At 42.5% G+C, this 20,214-nt stretch overlaps 1 long non-coding RNA gene across 2 annotated transcripts in view; it reads right to left on the bottom strand.

Annotated features, from left to right (window-relative positions):
• LOC128770935 (uncharacterized) overlaps positions 1–20,214 on the bottom strand; it is a 128,834-nt gene that overhangs the window by 1,333 nt on the left and 107,287 nt on the right. The window contains exons 4-5 of one of the 2 annotated variants that reach the window (XR_008416561.1): positions 14,841–14,878; positions 9,403–10,980 (exon numbers count right to left, since the gene is read on the bottom strand). This is a non-coding gene — a long non-coding RNA (uncharacterized LOC128770935). Of the gene's footprint in view, positions 1–9,402; positions 10,981–14,840; positions 14,879–20,214 lie in introns of those variants that run through there. The other variant, XR_008416562.1, reaches the window with a different exon arrangement.

Genomic DNA, 20,214 nt, shown 5'->3' with positions numbered 1-20,214 from the left:
TTACAGTGATTTAATAAAAACCAGAAAGCAACGCCGGTGATGAAACAGGGCGGATATTCCATGATATGAAATCAAGGCGAGGAGATATATATATATATATATATATATATATATATATATATATATATATATATATATATATATATATATATATATATATATATATATATATATATATATATATATACACACATATATATATAGAGAGAGACTTTTTCTTGAGTTAAAAAGCGAGTCTCGGTTTTGAAAAGCTGCTCCATCAGATTTCTGCCTAATGAGAGCGAAAACCACAGCAGAAAAAGTGCGAGGTCTCTTTTGAACTTGTCCAACTTTATGTAAACAAGTTGTTTGTTTGTGAATGCTGTGGATTATGAGAGAGAAGACGCAATCTCGCGGACGCGGCGCCCTCTGTCTCTGTCTCTCTCTCTCTCTCTCTCTCTGCCTCTCTGCTGGTCGGAGCCGGGGCTGGACTTCGGTGGACAATAATGCGGCAATTGTCGATGGTTTGTGACCCATCAAATGTGAGGGTGGCTCCGCTGGCTTTGGTATGTAATTATGCAAAACACTTTGCATAAAGACTTGCCATCCGATCTAATGATGGAGGCCGCAGTCTGGCTCCAGCAGCAGCAGAGGCGAACCCGCAACCTGCTCCCCACCTGCGGCTGCCCCTCGCGGAACCGTGTGCTTTCACTGGATCGTCCTCGCTGCTTCTGCTTTCCTTTTTCAAACCAAAGAAACGCTTTGGTTTATTTGATCTCATCATTAGGTTGACAAAGAATCATCATCATCTTCGTCACGTGCTCTCAGACCACGGTGAGCGGAGGCCTCGGGCTCCTGCGAGAAGAAAACAAATGCTCCGGGAAAAAATAAAATTCAGTTAGAAACAGACGTTTGTACGCGACATTGCGTTTTTGCTGGGTCCAACGTGCGGATTTCAGTTTATATTTGTGATATCAGGGCAACGCTTTCCTGCACGCATCAGCCTTTAAATATTACCGAATAAATTAAGATAAAAAACATTGAAAAAGTACCTGTCTTTAACTTAAATTATACATGAAATGATATTTTGAATTCTATTTAAATTAAAGGAATTAATATTCAGTGCTTGAAAACTAAATTGTAGTACCTCGTTTTGCGGCAGAAATAGGCAACCGGGAAATTAAACTAGGAATTTTTAAATACATGTTTAGTGCATTATTATTATCAATTTCCAAAGTTTTGCCAAACGTCATGCAGATTTTTTAAATTCGTTTTTTTTCTTGTGGACGTGAATCTTTTTTTTTTATCATAAAAAATCCATTGGTGAATTTGAAAGTGATCGAAAAGTAATATGAAATAATAACAAAAGTGTATTTTTTCTTTTCTTTTTTCTTTTTTCTCACAGAGAAGGAAAAAAATAGAAAGGAAAAACGTTGAAATGCATATTTAAAAAATGGATTAATGGACATGTTATTTATTATAGGCTTCTCTGCAAGACTGAGGTCATAAAGAGGGAAGCAAATGCGTTCCAACTCAGGAGACTCCAGCGAGCATTGTTTGGCCTTTTACTCAAACAAAAGACAAACAAAGAGTCAAGAAGCTGAGTTAGAGCATCAGAAAAACGCTGAGTGTTGCAGCGTAGAAAGACCAGTGGCATCCATCGCTCACTAGTCCCTCCCTGTCTGACAGGGGATGTGTTTGCTGCATGACATGAATAGGAAAAAGGAACCCAAAACCAGAAACCAAGTCTGGTTAACTAAGGAACGAAGAAACAAAACAAAACAAAAAATCTTTGAATTTAGCGGCCACCACTTAGCAAAAGCAAGGAGCCCGCCTTTATTTACCTGCTGCCAGAAGCAAACATTTAACTCAGCAACAAAGGAGTTGAAAGGAAGAAGCCTGTGTTGCTCTTTTCTTGAAAACAACCTGCCGTGGCTGGGAGCTGGACTCGACATGGATGTTGTGTGTATGCACATAATAAACACTTGTGCTGGCTGACAGAGGTGTGAATCTGAGAGCTTTTCCACCAAATGAAGTGCCAGCAGAGAGAGAAATAAAGAGATGTGCAGCTGTCAGGGGTCAGCCAGGCAGAGATTGCTTCTGGAGATCTTCAGAAAAAAAGAATCACACGTTTGAAGGCTTAGCGCTTTGCTGTCCTCGCATTTCAAGCTCAGATCAGTGGAATCAGGAAGAAAAAGCCGGGAACACGGGCTGGAGAATTGTGATGTCGGGATGCTTTTTCGGAGTCTTGTTGAGACTCCCTTCTCACATGTGGCACGATTAAAGCAACAGTGTGTGGCGCCGCACCCTCTCCGCCAATTTGTTATTTTCTAGCTTATCTTCTCCAGCTTGATAATAAAATGAGGAATGAAATGCAGGACATCAAGATGCTACTTAGCGTTTACATTCAAATTTCCACATATTCTTGCCGTGTGATTTTTTTTTTGATGGCGAGCCAAGCAAGACAGCGACTCATCATCCAAAGATCTCCAGGATGCTGTGTGTCAGCAGGAAAGGTAAGAAGACCCTCTTTAATAAACACCTGTCTTCACAACTTTCTCAGCTCCACGACGCTTCCTGCGATGCTAACAGCTAGCATGCAACCTTTTCTCACGTTTACGAAGGGGAAAAACTGACATTTTCAATTATGTTCCTTTATTGTAAAAATGGTGTTATAACAAGGCTAAATAAATAATAAATAAAATCCTAACATTATGAACAATGAAATGACTATCATATTTTTGTATCTGGAGATTCCTTATTCGACAGCAGAGCTCAGCATCGAAACAAGAACAAAATACACGATTCAAAGAAAAAAGAAATAAAATGCACTCATCCTAAAATCTGACTACAAATATTTAAATCAAACTCAACACTTGTATTGAAAAAAAAGAAAACCTCCTGTAGGCAAATAGAACAGAAATGACTTGAAAAGAGTTTTACATTTGTTAGCTGGAGCATTGACACCAGAGAGAGGCGTCAGTTCTCCAAGACCAGTTTTAAGTTCAAAAAACAAAAACAAAACGTACATTTCCTGTCAGTTTAAAAATAGTTAATGATCTTAATACTAAGTCTTCAAGTCACCAAGTTAGCACTGGACCTAACTTGGATTTATTACGGTGAGAAAGTTCTGTTGCGATGAGTGGAACGGCGCCAAGGCTGAGAATCCAGGAGTGGCCATTATTGAGCCCTGAGGAACTCCAAAAGCAAAAATTGAAAGCCTCATACAGTTGTTCCGCACGTGTGATGGTTGGGGTCACCACCATGGTCTCAGAAGAAAGTGGAAAGTCTTTGATCAAACAGACTCCACAAACACAATAGGCAGATTTGATCAAAGCTGCCGTCCAAGCTACACTCAGGATTAAAGCAACAGTGTGTGTCGAGACTGTTTGAGAAGTTTCCTGAGCTTCACTTGTTCTAGACTACGTCGACTGAAGACACCCAGAAGGCCACTTCTCCACCTCCTAAAACAATAGGGGATCACCGTGATGAGACTTCAACTTTTGAGTTGCCGTACTGTCAGTACTTTTTCAAACAACAAACCTTGAGACTTTTGACCTCAGACAACGGTGGCTATATATGAATGAAAGGAACAAAGAGAAAGCAGCGAAACAAATCCGACTTCATCACTGTATTTAAGTGCATCTGCTGAGCTGGAACCTGTGTGTTATTTGAGTTGGTAAAGTAACATTTTAAGGGGGGAGTAGTTCAAATGCATCCCATACGCTCAATTTTCACCCATAAAAAAAACATGTCAAAATAAAAGCCTCTTAAAAACTTTCATGAAGTGTCTTATCCTTGTGTTTCAATAAACTTGACTGTCTTGTAGTTTCCGTCGCGGCTCAGACTCTGTTTTCAGAATGAAGGACAGAAGCCATCCATACTGATTATTTCGTCTTCCCGTCGGAGGCGCCATCACAAGCGAAGCGACGCACCCATCCAGGACGACCTCTGACTCCCGAGTCTGTTTCCTAACTGTGGCGTCGTCCCTCATAAGCCGTGTGACGTCTCCTTCCTGCACTGGAGGCAAAATATGCAAATCCCTTCAGATTTATAACACTTGCTGCCTTTCAGTGGCCATGTCCTTCTGCTGTGGCGTGTTATTATATTCAAGGGTTCTCAGCGGGACATGAAAAGGATCATAAGTTATTCTTCCACCTGACAAAAAATATTTCAGTCCCCCTCCGTCGGAGAGATGAGCCCCAGCCAAAGTGATAATGACGTGATTTATGATCACGTGAATGGACGGCGCTGAGCTGCTCTCGACTGAAGCTGGAGCTAAATGTAAATTGACAGCCAGTGAGTCGGACAAGGTAAAACCGTCTTTCATGTGACAGCATCATGCGCTCATTAAATCATCCGCAAAAACAGGTGATATAAACAATGTAAATGACGCTTCAGCGGAAGGGACGCGTCGGTCATGAAACGGAAGAGAAGAAGTGGCAAAGTTTTTATTTTCTCTGACAACAACGTGATCACATGAGCTCATTAAAGTGTACGCTGAAGACATGATGTGGAAATACGCGGTAATTAAAATATGAAATGCTACGAGCGCTCAAACTTCTTGGATGAAACTGGAAGGACTCGTGGTTGGTGTGTATGCAGATGACTTGACGGTTTATTTTCAGTTTGCAGGTTTGTCATTTTAGAGTTCAGAGAAAACGAAAAATCTGTTTTATATGTGACTTGTCAAGAATGTGCATTCATGTATATGTTTTTTTTTTCAATTCTATGTGCCTCAACTATAATATATATATATATATATAAAAACTATATTATTAAATTACACACTTATATAAAAAAAAAGACTTAGAAAGCAAACATTTTACATTTGGTTCATTCATTTTTATGTTTTCTTTTCTTATAAATTCCATACATATTTAGATATATATAGTTTTCTAATGTAATGTGATCTTTTCCTGAACACTGTAACAAGATCATAATAAACAGCTATTTAAACAAATCAGGATTTAACTGACATGTAACGTTAAAAAAGGTTTCTTTTTCCTTCTTTTAAACCTAAAGAAACCACCAATGAATCATAATTTCACCAACAAAACAAAATATATTTCTTTATTTATTTATTTCTGACTTTATATTAATGTAGAAAAAAAAAATAAAATATGAACTCCACTGGCAAAAAAAGTCATCTTAGTTGCTAGATGCTCATGAATCTGACATGTGATCTGAGGACTTATTTTTCATCAACAATAGAAACTTAGCTCTCCAGTGAACATGTTTGCTGATGAGTCAATTCTATGTGTCAAACTCAAGGCCCAGGGGCTAATTCAGGCCGAGCAAGTCGTTTTCTGTGGCCTGCACACGCATAGTCAACTCAAAACTAAATCAGCGTGGACATAAACTGAAAGCATTTCTAGATCACATTTAACCCATGTAAAATTGAGGTTCAAACACATTTTTAACTGGCAAATAATGGACGATGGGAAAGCAGATTTATATTTGAGGTTCACGCAGTCAAACCTATGTGAACTTTTCAACAATTTCCTCTAAAAGTCAGTGAAAGTGTTTTTATACAGAAACACAACTGTCAATTTGGAATAACTTAATAAGCACGTTTCATTCTGTGAACATTATATTTCATACTATCTGAAACATTTTAGCACAGGGTTCCCATTCAGAATTGAAGAATGACAATTTTGTTTTTTAAATTTTATATTTTTAAATAAAATACCACCGACCAAGAAAAAAAAATCATAATATATATTAATCACTGCTTTTGTTAAACTGGAAATTTCATGTTACCCATCATGCTGATTACATGATTTTTTAAATACATATTTATATACATAAAAATACAGAACAATGGTAACGCAATGTAGCTGACGCATTACTATAAAATGCATGTTGCTGTGTTAGCGGAATATACCTTGATATTTTAGTAATTTAATTATCAGAAATGTGTTCTACATCCTTCATGTGAAACTAAGTAAAGAGAAACGAGAGTCGTCTGAGAGGCAGGAAGTTTGAGTGTATGCAGATGATAGATGCCTCTATGTCAGTGTGGAGGTGAAACGTCAATAAACTTCACTCATCACACGAGAAACAAAACGTGTTTTAGAGAAGAGCAGATATGAGAATACATATATATATATATATATATATATATATATATATATATATATATATATATATATATATATATATATATATATATATATATCTTCTGCAGCCTGGATTCTCTGCTGCTCTTGGGTCTGCTCTGAGATCCAGCGTCTCCAGGAGAGCGAGCTCTGATGTTCCTGGTGTTAAAGAGCTCTGATCTGGGCCGTGACAGCTTAGTCCAATCAGCCGGTTCAACATGCTGCTCAGACTGTCACTTTCAATTTTCACATGACCCCTCGCTCCTCGAATGGGGGAGAAGTGGCAGAAAGTGGGACTGAAGGCTCTTATTATTGATCTGACAGCTTCACTCATCTGAAAGTAATGCAAAACGCACTTCATATTTAGACCCTGACCTCCAAGAAGGAATCTACTGTATCTTGGTGTGCAGCAGCCAAACCTGCTGAATTCCTGGAGCGTAATTTGCCAGGAATTAAAATCTTCTCGCAAGGCTGAAGCACATATGAGAGCGTCGATGATTTCAGAAATGGGCGTCATGTGAAAGAGGGGTGTTATCAGCCGAGGAGGATGTGGTCATTATCAGACGTGGCGCGAGACAGCAGGGCGGTGGGAAGGTGGGGGGCGGAGGGGGCATTGTTCCCTGCAACTCAATAAGGTGTGCTCATTGTTCTGGCTCTGTGAGGGGAAAAGCACCGCTCTCCTCCATATCCAAATATACAGCCGAGACTGCGCTCAGTGGCCAGTAGTAAACACAGTAGTAGTGCAGTGGAGCGGAGATTATTTTTCTGTATAATCCACACTTCTTGTCCCCTGTCTGCCCTCCTAATCCCTTGGCATGTGTTGATGACATCACATGGCGACTGGCTCCAAGTTGTGGTCCCGCTGCAACTGTCATTAACTCTGAACAAATGAATAATGACTGGGAGACTCGCTGGCTCCCACCGCTGACCTGGGTATTATTAGAGTGACCCCTCTTTGGCTTAGCTTTAAAAAAAAAAAAAAAAGCTTTTTGATATCATTGCTGGAAGTACACTAGGAATGATAGCCTGTCTGCGGGCCGGGCCTGGGGGGGAGGAGGGAGAGCATTACACATGTGGGGGGTGTAAACCTATCCTCTGCTTCATGAATACTTAATTGGAGAGCACGTCTTGAAATAGCAGACTCACAAGTTGCCTGACCTCTCCTCACAATATTTGGGTCTGTCTGGCCGGCGACGGTCAGATGACATGCTCCTCTGTCAGGAAGAGTCTTTTGGGAGTGGAAGTCACAGTTGTCTGTGTGATAGGACGGGCGGAGCGGTCAGGTGTGACTGTGGGAGGAAACGTCTCCCGGTGCCTCGCCAGCGCTTCTCCCGCCACAGTCACATGACCACTGTCAGACGCCTTCACCTCCTCACACAGACCTGACAAGGGTTTTTGTTCTACTGACTGATGAACAGCTGGGGACACCCCAATGTCATAAGTACACAGCTAGTACATTGTTGTTATTATTATTACTAGTAGTAGTAACAATATAATAATAATAATAATAATAATAATAATAATAATAATAATAATAATAATAATAATAATAATGTTGCTCCTGATATATAGACAGAAAATAAGGAAAAAATATGTATTATTCAAATATGACCACACACACACAATTAATCCAATTCTGTTGATCACAGACATGAAAAAAAAATCAAAATACAAAAGTAAATACATTTTCCATAAAGCTTAAATGGGTGGTCCACATTTGATCAAAAATGTCCACACATTTTCAGTTTGCCAAATAGTGATACAGATGTAGATTCCACTTTGACGCAATATTTTTTTTTCAGGAAAAATAATTATTATATTTATAAAATTTCATATATAAAATAAAACTGCAGCATCTGGGAAACTTTGACACAATATTCTTTAAGGAAAAAGAACTACAGCTATATATATATATATATCTCGAAAAATGGCAGATGGAGTCGTGTAAATGTGAAATGTTGAACCACTTCATGATGTCGCTCAGGGCAGTGAGGAGGAGTCAAGGGAGCCTATCAGAGAGGCGTATTTTAGTGCTCGGAGCGCGCAGTGTTGCGCACAGATTCGGGATCAATAAATAAATGAATAAATGAATGAAATGACGCGCTGTCAATCCGGACTCCAGTAATGGGGAGGCGAGCGCGCGCGTGTCTCCGTGTGCGTGTGTGAGCGGTGACAGGAGCGCGTGGCAGAGATGGAGAACAGAGCGGCAGAGATGAAAGTTGATGTAATCAGGCGCCACATCGAGGACTCTCCATCATTACAATCTGGAGATTGGAATAAAAGTTCCGCGGGACTGAAGTGCGCGGCTCGATCCAGAGAAATAGACAATCTCATCCTCTGATCTCAATCCCCGCGCCGACACACACGCCCGCGGAGCGTGTGTGTCGGCGGGCTACTTCAGCAACACGCACACACACACGCGCGCGCGCTCTCTCGGTCCGCACCCATGTGCGCGAGCGTGGGTGGACGCGCCGCGGCCGCGCCATGAAGGACCTTCAAATCACATCATTCACGCTCGCGCTGACAAACAAACAGTGAAAACTAGTCAGCAAAAGTCGTCAAAGAAACCTCTGTGACATCACGCAGCAAAAACCGCCGGTGCTGGAAATTAAACATCAATTCGTTCCGCTGGTTTCAAAAAGCGAAAATGAATTCTGTTTTTTAAACGAATCAAAATTGTAAATTTGACGACGTAAATATTTGACCTGTCAAAAAACGTCACAAACAATCCGACGAAGACGAACGATCAATAAGAGCAAGCACAAACAATTATTATTATTATTATTATACTGACGTAAAATGCAAAAGGATAACAATCATGTTATAATAAACAGCGTTTATAATTGCGACCGAAAACGTTGTTCACAGTGTTTCAGCGTACGCCAGTGTGCTTAGAACAACATTAAAAATAAATAAATAGATACATTTATAGAGTCATATTTTATTTTATTGAAGAAAATATAGTTGTGGTTCAACATCATTATTATTTATTTTGTCATTCTTTATAAGGATGCTGAAATCACATTATGTGATATATAAAAAAATCATATGAATTCAAAAATATATATATCTGATAATTAAGGTACTATTATTAGCAGGCTAGCCTGGGTGCAATTATTACGATTGTATAATAATACAATAATAACAACACAATAACACAATATAATAATAATAATAATAATAGTAATAATAATAATAATAATAATAATAATAATAATAATAATAATAATAATAATAACAACAATAATAATAATAATATATTTATTATAATGTAAACATCACATTGAGTACAATGAGAGCAAAAAAAAAAAGTGGCATTTAAACAGCTCAACAAATAAATATTAAATGCATCTGCTTGTTTTCAAACTTAAAGTACAAGTAAAATAGCGTGTATTTATAGCCGGGCTCAGCATCGCAGTGGTGGTAATAACACACAACAAAGGACACATGTGGCTGAGGCGTGCTGGAGCTCATCTGGGTGCAGCAGCAGGGAGGACGAGGAGGACGCTCCCCTGAGTGCTGAAGCCTCTCCTCAGGCAGAAACATCCCGAACCAGTTGTTTTTCCACTCCGAGTGGAAATGAGACGTGAAATGCGTCGGACCTGGCGAGCGGGAACCAGCAGGTCTGATGTCGGCCCAGCACCTGCCAGCGCCGCCAGGATGTCGACAACACAACCTGAGTGACGACACAGCGGCGGGCGAGCGGGCGATAACTGCTGATTTCACCTTTGACACCCGGTTGAAACGCGCCGCAAAGACCACATGTGACCGGCAATTACAGAGGAGCTGCCAAAACCAGCAATTGGAGGCCAGCTCTTCTTTTAAAATGGCTCACTTGGAGGACGGAGGAAGGCGACTGTCGCTACTTTTGTCCCAAATTTGACCCTCTATTAACTTCCCCTGGCAGCATCTGGAACCTGTCGCCGTGGAATCATTTTCTCAACATACCAAATCCTCTCTTAAAAGCCTCCCTGCCATTCCATGGAGTCCAGCCCAGAGCGGCCCTCTCTTCCTTTATCTCTCCCTCCACCTCTCCGTCCTCCCTTTTGTTTGGCAGGTGTCTCCAATTACCTGCTAATTTGCCTCTAATCTCGCCACCATTCTTAATAAACATGTTTATCCCTTGCCTTAAAAGCAAAGTGGCGGCAAGTCTGCACAATAGCGCGCTGACATTCTCTGCCATTAAACAATGTGATTTATTGATTTGGGAGTGCTGGAGCGGGGGCTCTGTCTCCCGGTGATAGTGGCGGCGAGCTTGGGTGGCATTTCATTACGAGTCTCCTGGTGAACGCCGAGTGCCAATGAGGCAGGCCAGTCCGCGCCAAGAGAGCGTTGCTAAGAGACGCCGAAGCCGCGCGACTTCCGTCGGGAGCTTGACTCTGACCTCGTATGCAAATCGGCTACTGCCAAGTCTTCTGTGCGGAGGCAGCCGTGTCACCGATACCTGGCCGCCACCAGCGACTCCAAGGGACGCCAGACACTTGCGAGCCTCTAATTGAAATGAGGGATCACTTGCGAGTTATTTAATAATCCTGAGTAAAAAATAAACTCTTATTCTGTTTACTTGGTGGGAGAGACAGGGGACACCCTGGACAGCTTGCCAGCCAAAGGACTATCATATGGAGATTTTTAGGGCAAAAGTGGGTCAGGAAGGAGTAATGTAAAAGGAAGGTTGCACACTGGAGTTTGGATCGGAACATGACCTCCCAGATAACCACTTCTCCACCGTGCTGCTCCAGTGAGGACTTGTCTCTCCTGACAGTGACCCACTTGTCTTTCAGTCTTCTAATTAATATTGACCTCTGTAACCCAGAACAGAAAACACACACACACACAGATGCTGGCAGCGAAGAGAGGGTCCATATCAGGGGTGGGTGACGTGCTCCCCCACATCGCTCTGCTGCGAGGGAAAAACATGTTCTATTATATTGTGGTAAAAATAAAGGGAATCCACTGATAATTCAACTGAAATGTAACCAGTTCAATGTTCATTTTGGGGGGTTTTGCCATCGCCAAGCTGCTGTCACCACCCTCCTGGAAAACCTCTGAGTACAAACAGGTGTATGTTTTCGGGTGAACCCCCCCCTCGACACGCACTCACCAGCAGAAAAACCACAAAGCAGATGCCTGACATTTGGCAGCATGATTATTCACATGTGAGACATCAACACGGAGCACTTTTCCCGACCTGCGTGTCATTTAACACAAGAATGATAATGATGCCCAGAGTGAGTCGGGGTGAGGGGGCGGGGGTGGGGGGTCACGCGGCTGAAAAGGCCAGCGAGGTTGCGACCTGTGGAGAGGGCCGCATCAGGTCCATCTGAAGTGGACGCTGATAATGGCCTTTTTAGACGCGCAGGTTTGATCCCCCGGCGAAAGCTGATCAATAGCCCGAGCAGATCAGTGATATGAGGTTACTGTACCAGCCCGGAGCAACGCCCCGTCCTGGTTAATTGGTCGGACGCCGGACGGGGTCAAGACCAGGCAGAGGGGAGACCTGGTTATCAATAGGTAAATGTTAGCGGAGTCAAACGATTTGCTCACTGTTACATTAGTGTTTAAAGAAAGGCGTTCGATCTGGACTGAGGCTTAAATTCACTTCGCCAAAAGCAAAATTAAAGGTAGAGGAGCAAACCAGTGTCAGCTCAACCAAATGGCTGAGCAAGTGTTCAGTCCTTTGAAACCAATGAGGACAGAAACATTTGGTGGACATGTACGAAATGTAATGAAAGAATACAGAGAAATAAATGAATGTCGAAACATAAAAAAAAATCCTGGTTCTGTAGTTAACAAGGATCTGACTTGCTTTGGCATCTTAGGTGAAAATTCTGTCCATATATATCCTCCATGCTATAAGGCTAGGCAGCTGCACGGTTTAGGTTCAGAAGCTCCTTGTTATGTTGCAGGAGCAGGACAGTCAGTCGCTCATGTTAACTTAACTTTTGTACCGTAGCTGCGACCTTAGAGGGTCAATTCGTCCAGGTAACTAGTAAGAAGAGCTACTAGCAAAGGACCTCCTCTAAGCACTCTGATTTCCTCCCACAGCCCATATGATTCCTAATGCTACAAGTGGTTGTTCAGAATGAGCCGCAAACGGACCACCATCTCCCTTCTCGGAAATTCCGTACACACGTATCCGACCGAAAAAACTGTTGGTGGCAATGTAACAAGAAGCATAAACCAACGTCAGAATCCAGCAAATAGCAACAACAGCGACTCGTCTGTGCCCCTCCATATAGTACAGTTCCGTATTGGCAAAAGCAAAGGCAGCAGCGTAAACTCTGCTGCTGTTCTGAAGGAATCCATGGCGGTCGCACTTTTGAGTGCAGGTTCTGTTGCGCGCTGTGACGTCTACTGCCTGCATTTCCTCTGTTTTGCTCTGTTTATATTCAAACGTACAACAGTATTTTTTTGTCAAGATTTCTACTGTGGTCTAGAATTTAGAAAAGCATTGGTTCTCCATGTAACAACAAACAAATGTAATCCATTAAATGCCATTTTAGAGAGCCACAATACCATTTCAGAGCCACTTCCGATGAGCATGTCTGCTCTCCTTATAATCCGCACCACGGTGGGAAAATGCTTATGTAGCTCCCACTTCATTTTGAAAAGGGTAAAAAGGTCATAAATTCCTTCCTGCTGTTGAGCCAAGTACTGTCAAATAAAAAAATAATCTGCAATATCGAGGTGACCTGGGAGCTAGCGATGGATTACCGCATAGCATTTTTGTTTACATGGTGGGATTAACAAATCCGGAATTTGAGTCATCGTGAACCACATCACACCACTTCAAACATCCACCTGCTTTTATCAGGGGAGTAGGACATGGATGGAGCAGAGAGAGGCAGGACGCGGCTCGGCGGCGTGTTCAAAGCCCACCTTGTCAATAGTGCTCACAGTGGGCCGGGGGAGTGTAATAGCACTTCCCCGATTCTACATTGATATCATATAATCCAGTGTGGCCTGCTTCACTATCATGTTTATCTAACCTGCTGGGGGACGGGCTAAGGGGGACGGTGTCCCTGCTGCTCGGAGCAGACACATTACACACCGCTCCGTCTATTCTTATTGATTACTCCCACCCTGCAGCCCGGGGACCGTCATTTCACTCAGCAGGCTCCGCACTTAATACTGCAACTCAAACATTCCATCTGCACTTCAGGAGACAAAAAACAATTGACACTTTTAAAATGTGCACGGCCTTTACAAATCGCATCAGAGAGCACGGGATCGTTTTTTTTTTTTAGCTGTACACACGAAGGCGAGCCTTGAGCGGAGAGTGTTCCGAGCGCTGGATGAGATCAGACTACATTTTCTGAAGGAGGGGGATTTAATAGTTTGAAAAAAATATCAGATTGAAATATTCCAACATTACGTTTTTTTAATATATTTTGAGTCAACATCTCAATGTTTTGTTTTGTTTTAATGCAGATTTCAATGGTCGAAAAGGAACGGACCTTAATATGAACAATTTTTTCTTTCTGTCTTGAAGCAAAACTGGCAGATATTCATTTAAATAAATGAGTAAAAAAAAATTTTTTTTACTTTTAATAGTTTTTTCTTTCCATGAAGAACTCAAGGTTACCTTACATTTATCGTTTACATTTGTCTATAAATAAAGACCTTCGGTCATGTTTAAGCAGTGACATAACAGAAAAAATATTTTGACCCATTGATATGGATTAATCTCGGACAAATATTGCCGCAAATAAAGCGGAATAATGTGACACCGTAACAAAAAAAAAAGAAAAAAAAACACAGGAAATTTGAGTTAGAAAAACCTCAGGAGGAAGCACAAAATGTTACGTGCACTTTATGCACTCTTCACTGGGGCAGTTCTAACATGATGTTTAATCTCACGAGCACAGATTCAACTGCAATGAAATCATCCTAGTGGCGAATATTAAAATGCGATTAATCGCGATTAATTCATATCTCCAATTAATTAGATTCATTTTTTTGGGGCTCCCAACTCAAGTGTTAATACAAAGTTTCGGTTCAGTTTGTACCATATTAAGCTTCATTTCACATCATTCATTGAACATCTGACTTATTCCCATCACTCATGACACCAATACTTTTTTGCTCAGTCTCCAGAGATGGAATCTTCAGAGTCGTGATTCCAGTCTGTGATCATTCAAAATCATCAGCAACGATGAAAATAAACGCTCTGTTTGCGTCTAAACAAACCCAAACAAACAGGCGCCTTTGCCTGTGGGGCCCAGGATGAATAGGAGCTGAACTCGACTGGTTAACTGTTTGATCAAGACGACGGAGTCACTTAAAGTGGAACCTGGTGACATTCGTGTTGAGAGAGAGCAAACAGCAGGGAAGAGTCGCACATGAAGGGAAGTCGGTCGATTCTGAGGGGATGAGAGGCGGCGGGGGGGCGGGAGGACGAAATTCAGAGCACTATAATTATCACAGCCGGTCCTCGCCGTGGCCTTCTGGGTGGAACGTCACGTCGCTCGCATCAAAACACACTCCACACAAAAATCGACAGTTTGTTTGTCAACAGTAGGGAACGTTTGTAGTTATTCTACCAGATTATTGTGAATCACAATTTGATCTTCGGCGTTTCATGAGATGTCAACTTGAATTAAACACATTTAAACTTCAGATTAGGAAGTAACTCATTGGTTTTCTGTGGTTTGAAAAAGAAAATGAAATGACATGGACTTATTAGACGTTAAAAAACATCTATTTATTGATATAACATCTAGAAGTGAAAAGGATCTCTAAACTGCACCAGATACTTACAGTGGGTGTCAGGACACAGAAGAAGTCGTCTCCTGCTCCTGCAACGTAACAAACATGGCATCAACTTCACACGTAGGCTCAGGCTTGAGGAAACCACTGGGTTTGTAGCTGATGTGGGTCCCTTCTCTGTGGAAGTAGAGACTTCTCCCTGTACTTGTGTGGGCTTCCTGTCACATTCTTGAGCGACTTGTGACTCATCCGCGTGTCCAAAGTTCCGACACCACAGCCGGTCTCAGCTGCTACTCTGTTGGTGGTGCTGCGGACACGCGGGCGAAAACAGCGTATTTTGCGCGCTTTAAAGGTCAATAAAATTGGTTTGATGTGATGAGCCTAATATTTTGGCAGTGTGACACTCTTTAGCCAGTAAAATCCATGTTGTTGTATAAGACGCAGGGTTCGGACCACGAGTAATAGTCGCCTGAGTGGACTAGGTATTGTAGTCAGCCCGAAAAAAACAATTTCCCAAAGCATTTCGAATGTAAGGAATTACAAGTTACGCCAATCCAAGTGCAAAGACAGTGGAAATATCTGATCTTTTTTATCAAAGATTGGAGGACGCATGTGTTCTTCCTTTCCCATCTGCCTCCTCCACCTTCACTTAACTTGATCATCTTGCCTAGTCACACATATGCTAAAAAAAAGCCACTGGTTCGAGAGTAAAAATGTGCATCAGTATCTCTTCTGATTTCTTCACCTTCTTTGTGAGAAAGTCGATGACCTTCACTCGTGAGTATTGACTCTTCATCTCCACACCTTCCATCCGTAATAACTGACCCACAGCCAATAAAACGGAGCATTGACAAACTAGTTCATGAGAGGAGAAGAGTTTCACACTCCCCACATCTGTTGCCTCAGAAAACAGCCACCAAACCAGGTGACTACAACCAACTGATGCAGTCAGTTGCTCTGAAACTTTGGCAAAAAAACCCCAAAAAAGTCAACACAGGGAAGAATCCAGCCAGAATCTCCAGATGCCTGGTAGAAAGTGATCAAACCGGTTTGTTTTTTTTCCTCCCGATGACACACAAACTGCCAGGTTTCTTCCCCCTGCAGCTCCAACCAGCGTCGCTGGGATTAATATGCATTAATTAAATTGACTCTGTTTCCTTTAATGAGGGAAAAGGATTTGAAGTTAATGCTGTTGATCTCGCCGAGGCTTCAGTCCACCTAATTAACGGCTCTTTCTGCAACACGCGGAAAATAATCAATAAAAATGCTCATCGCTGCTCAGATATTGGGATAATGAACAGGCGTCACGTGTCTGGAACTCAGCATCGGAGAGTTTACGGCCGCGCTGGCGGAGGCCGAGCGGGGAGACGCCAGAGATCCATCCATCTCAATCGGAGGCTGCGGCTGACACCTTACAAAGAGCTACAATTAATAAGGGCATTATCCGGCGGGAGGCAACAATAGTCCTGACACACAGAGACACCCACCTCTGGAGGCCCGTAGACCAGGAGAGGGGAGAGTTTATGGGCGGGGAGGGGGGGAGTTAAAGTGCTTCAAAATGGGATGCATTACTACGATGTCTTCAGGACATGAGTTATGAGGTGGCAGCGTTTTTGGGACGCATGTGTGTCTCCAGCTGAGGCAGGGGCATCAAACTCAGTTACAGCCACAACTGAAACCCACTCCAAGCCAGAGTGAAGCCACTAGTCTGAAGAAAAAAACTATGAAACTTTATGTTATTCTTGTTCATCCAAGTCTTTACCTGCAACACTGACTCAGAGACAAAGCAAGCTGCTTCCTCTTCAGGATTGATGGCTGACATTTACGATCTTCATAAAACAGACTGTTAAGCTTGAAAGCTAAACCAGCGACTTCCACGTGCCAGGGGGAGATTTTGATCCTTTTCTAATGCATGTTTTGAAGCCAAATATGTAGGTGGCAGTCTCTCACAGACCTTCTCTGACAAAACGCACGGCCTGATTCGGCCCCCCAGCCTTGTGTTTGACATGTGATCTAAAACCTTACTTGTCCCACTCCATAGTAGTTATTTATGTTAATAAAACATATGTTTTCTCCACTCGTGGGAAGGTGACCATGGCAACGTAACTTATTCTTCCTTCATATCTGAGTGAAGTAAAAGGCTGTATATCATTTCATGAACAGCAGCTACTCTGTTCCCACCTCTCAACAATGACATCATTCACTCCGCTAGCTTTAAAGTATATAAATAATTATCGAGCTCAATAAAAGCACAACCTCAGGGCTTCCACCGGAGGCAGAAGAATATATCTGACCATAAAACAAGATTAACTTAACTGACCCTCGGCGTCTAAAGCAGAATATTTAGCAAAATTATGTTTAATAGTTTGAGTCTAAAAACAAGAGATTTTATCTAAAATATTAAATAAGAACTAGCCGACTCGCATATTATCTACTTTTAATAAAAAATAAAAATGTATATACACACACTTACATACATATATATATGTATGTAAAAGAAGTAAGCGACGACGGCGCGCTCATGAAAGCGCCTCATTACCTCAGGTTGAGTGCAGCGCTGTGGTTCACAGGGGACGGAGCTGGAGACGCCGCTGCGCTGACATTTACAGCAAGCCACGAGTTGTTTGTGGTCACTGGGCTGGAGACAACGGCTGAACCCAAAGGTCAAAGGTCAGGGCTAAATTTCACTGGCGGTGGAGGTCGCTCCGTTGGAGAAGACAAACAGATAAAGCAGCCGAGGTGTGAAGCGCCGCGGCTGTCTGGGAAATCAATCAATGGCGGCGGGGAAACAAACCCAGGTGGGCTATTGTAAATGAATCAATGCAGGATGAGCTCAGGTAATAATCTGGCGCTGGGCTCTTAAATAATAATCTCTAATCACCAGTCCAGTCCTTCACAGGTTTTCCCGGTGGGAGACGATGAGCTCGGTTATGGATTAAGGCGGTGATCAATGATAGAGCTGAGGAAAATTAAAATGCAGTCAAAGTCATATCGACCTGCCGCCGGGGCAGCCAGGTGGTAGTCCACCTCATCTTATGTTTGAAATACGAGCTCGCGTCGTAAAAGTCTGTGGCCACCACTGTCTGAGGTTTTGTCATCTCCTTTCGTAAACTACTGTAATGTATGGATCGGTGTAACTCAGAACGTTGGGAGAACCTCACGGAACGTTCCGGTGATGTCATCATCGCAGTATACAGCCGATGTTTGGGATTAGCATTCGAGTGTTAGAGTGTTGTCAACTTCTGTTTGGTTTGTTTTCCTCCACTAGGTGCAGCCACCTGTATGAAACATTAATACGACTGATATTTAGAACAAAATCCCACTGAGAGATATTGTACCCCACACTCAACAGTAGACATGATGGTTAGAACCTGGCAAACCATGTAAAAACAAGACAATCTTTTTCACCTTTCTCTTGCTTGATGATAGAACAGTTACTGGAAATAACTTTACACTTTAATATAACCAACACAAGCCGCTACTTTTTTCTCACAGTCTGAACCCTTCGGTTTATACAACAGTGCGGCTAATATATGGAGTTTTACAGGCTGAAATCAGATGAAATCAGAGGCTATTTATTTACCCTTAAAGCACAAAAAGACGCTGTATTCAACCGTGTGTCCACAGCTCCGTCAACAGAGTCGATCTCCAGGAGGTCTGGAATCGAGACGCAGCAGCTGAGACTGGCAGAGGTGTCGGAACTTTGGGCACACGGGTGAAAACAGCGCATTTTGAGGGCCTTAATGTGAATAAAAAATGTGAGACCCAGTCTCGAGACAAAGTGCATTTGGCTCAAAAGTCAGACGTCAACACAAGCGAGTCAGGTTTTGGCCGCTGACTAGATCCCGGCTGGAGAGCTGCACCTTGTGTATTGTGAGAGCAGCGTGGGTAAATCAAGACACTCCATATTACGCAGCTTGTTTCCGCTATTTCCTCACTCTCAGTGCTGGACCCTGTTTTCAAAACTAGTTTTGAAAAGTGTTTTTCAGCCGGTGCACCACTGACCTTTCTACGGTGCAGACAGCACCACTGCACCCACGGTTTTTAGACCGGTGCGGCTTATGTATGAACAAGATCTGTTTTCCTTCTTACATTTAGTGGGTGCAGTTAATATTCCAGTGCGCTCTATGGTCTGGAAATTACAGTATTTCAGTTGGATATAAACACTGGGTTCTTGACATCATTTCCAGTTGTACATCTGTGACATTCCCATAAACCAACTCACCACAGTGGTAGCCAAATCAGACTAAATCTAACTTCATATAAATCCAGCCAACATTAAAGCATTTAGTCACATTTATGATTTTATTTTAGACAGTCCCAACTTCCGTCCCATTTCCTTCTGGTTCAGGGTTTTCTCATCTTGACGTTTACGACGTTCCACAAAGGAGCCTATTAAAGTCAGAAACGGTGAAACTTGTAGCCATCAGCTTCCAATGTGGGCAGCTTGACGGCAGGTTTTGGTCAATGCACGGTCTGAATTAGTATTGAGATTTAATACGGGACAAAGTTACAAGCTTTTGCTGACCACATTTATAATAGCATGCCAGGTTCTAACAGGTCCAGAGCCTTGAGTTTGACCTGTCATCAATGAATTACAGGCAAAGAATTCGCTCAGTTCAAACATGTCGTCTAGCTCTGTTCTCAGGGCAACCAAGAGACGTCGGCCATGTTTACACGCCGGGGAAAAACAATTTTGAAACTACGTCTACTTGATGACGTTCATTGCCTCGGCAGGAAATGGGTCACGTTGTTGTCGTAACTATGTCTGGTTGGTGAGTGGCAGTGCATTTTCATGGAGGCCACTTAGGTGTAGGAACTCACACCAGCCAAGTGTCAGCAACGGGGAGTCGGTATATACAGTATGCACAATGTGTCGTTGCTCAGTTCCCTTTTTTGTGCAGGTGAGAAACAATGGACAATCTAGAATATGAAGGACACCCTCTACTATTGGTAAGTCTGCCATTGTTCTTCTTCTTTCAGGGGTGGCCACAGTGGATCATCCTCCTCCATGTCCTCTGCTTCCTCTTCTCTCAAACCTACAAACCTCATGTCCTCCTTCACCACCTCCATCCATCTCCTCTTTGGCCTTCCTCTCCACCTTCTGCCTGGCAGTTCCAACCTCAACATCTTCCCACCAATGTAACGGCTCTCTCTCCTCTGTACATGTCCAAAGGTCCACCATTGTTGGAGTGATGAATACATTGCAAGCACATTCAGATGAACACCCTAGCTAACGGCAGGAAAACCTTCTAGTGGACCAGTTACACACCGACGAAGCCACAGTTCCCACTCTTTAAAGTTTGTCAGATTCAGGCAGCGATGGCGCTGTTACTGTAGAAATGAACACTGTGTTCTGGACTAAATACAGTCGATTGTCCTGCCAACCTGGAAATGCTTCCTCCCAGATGGACATGCCCAGGTA

Source organism: Synchiropus splendidus, chromosome 14 (assembly GCF_027744825.2).
Source record: "Synchiropus splendidus isolate RoL2022-P1 chromosome 14, RoL_Sspl_1.0, whole genome shotgun sequence".
Classification (NCBI taxonomy): Eukaryota; Metazoa; Chordata; class Actinopteri; order Syngnathiformes; family Callionymidae; genus Synchiropus; species Synchiropus splendidus.
Note: the sequence above shows the minus strand (reverse complement) of the source record. Positions and strands in the feature narration are given on the sequence as shown.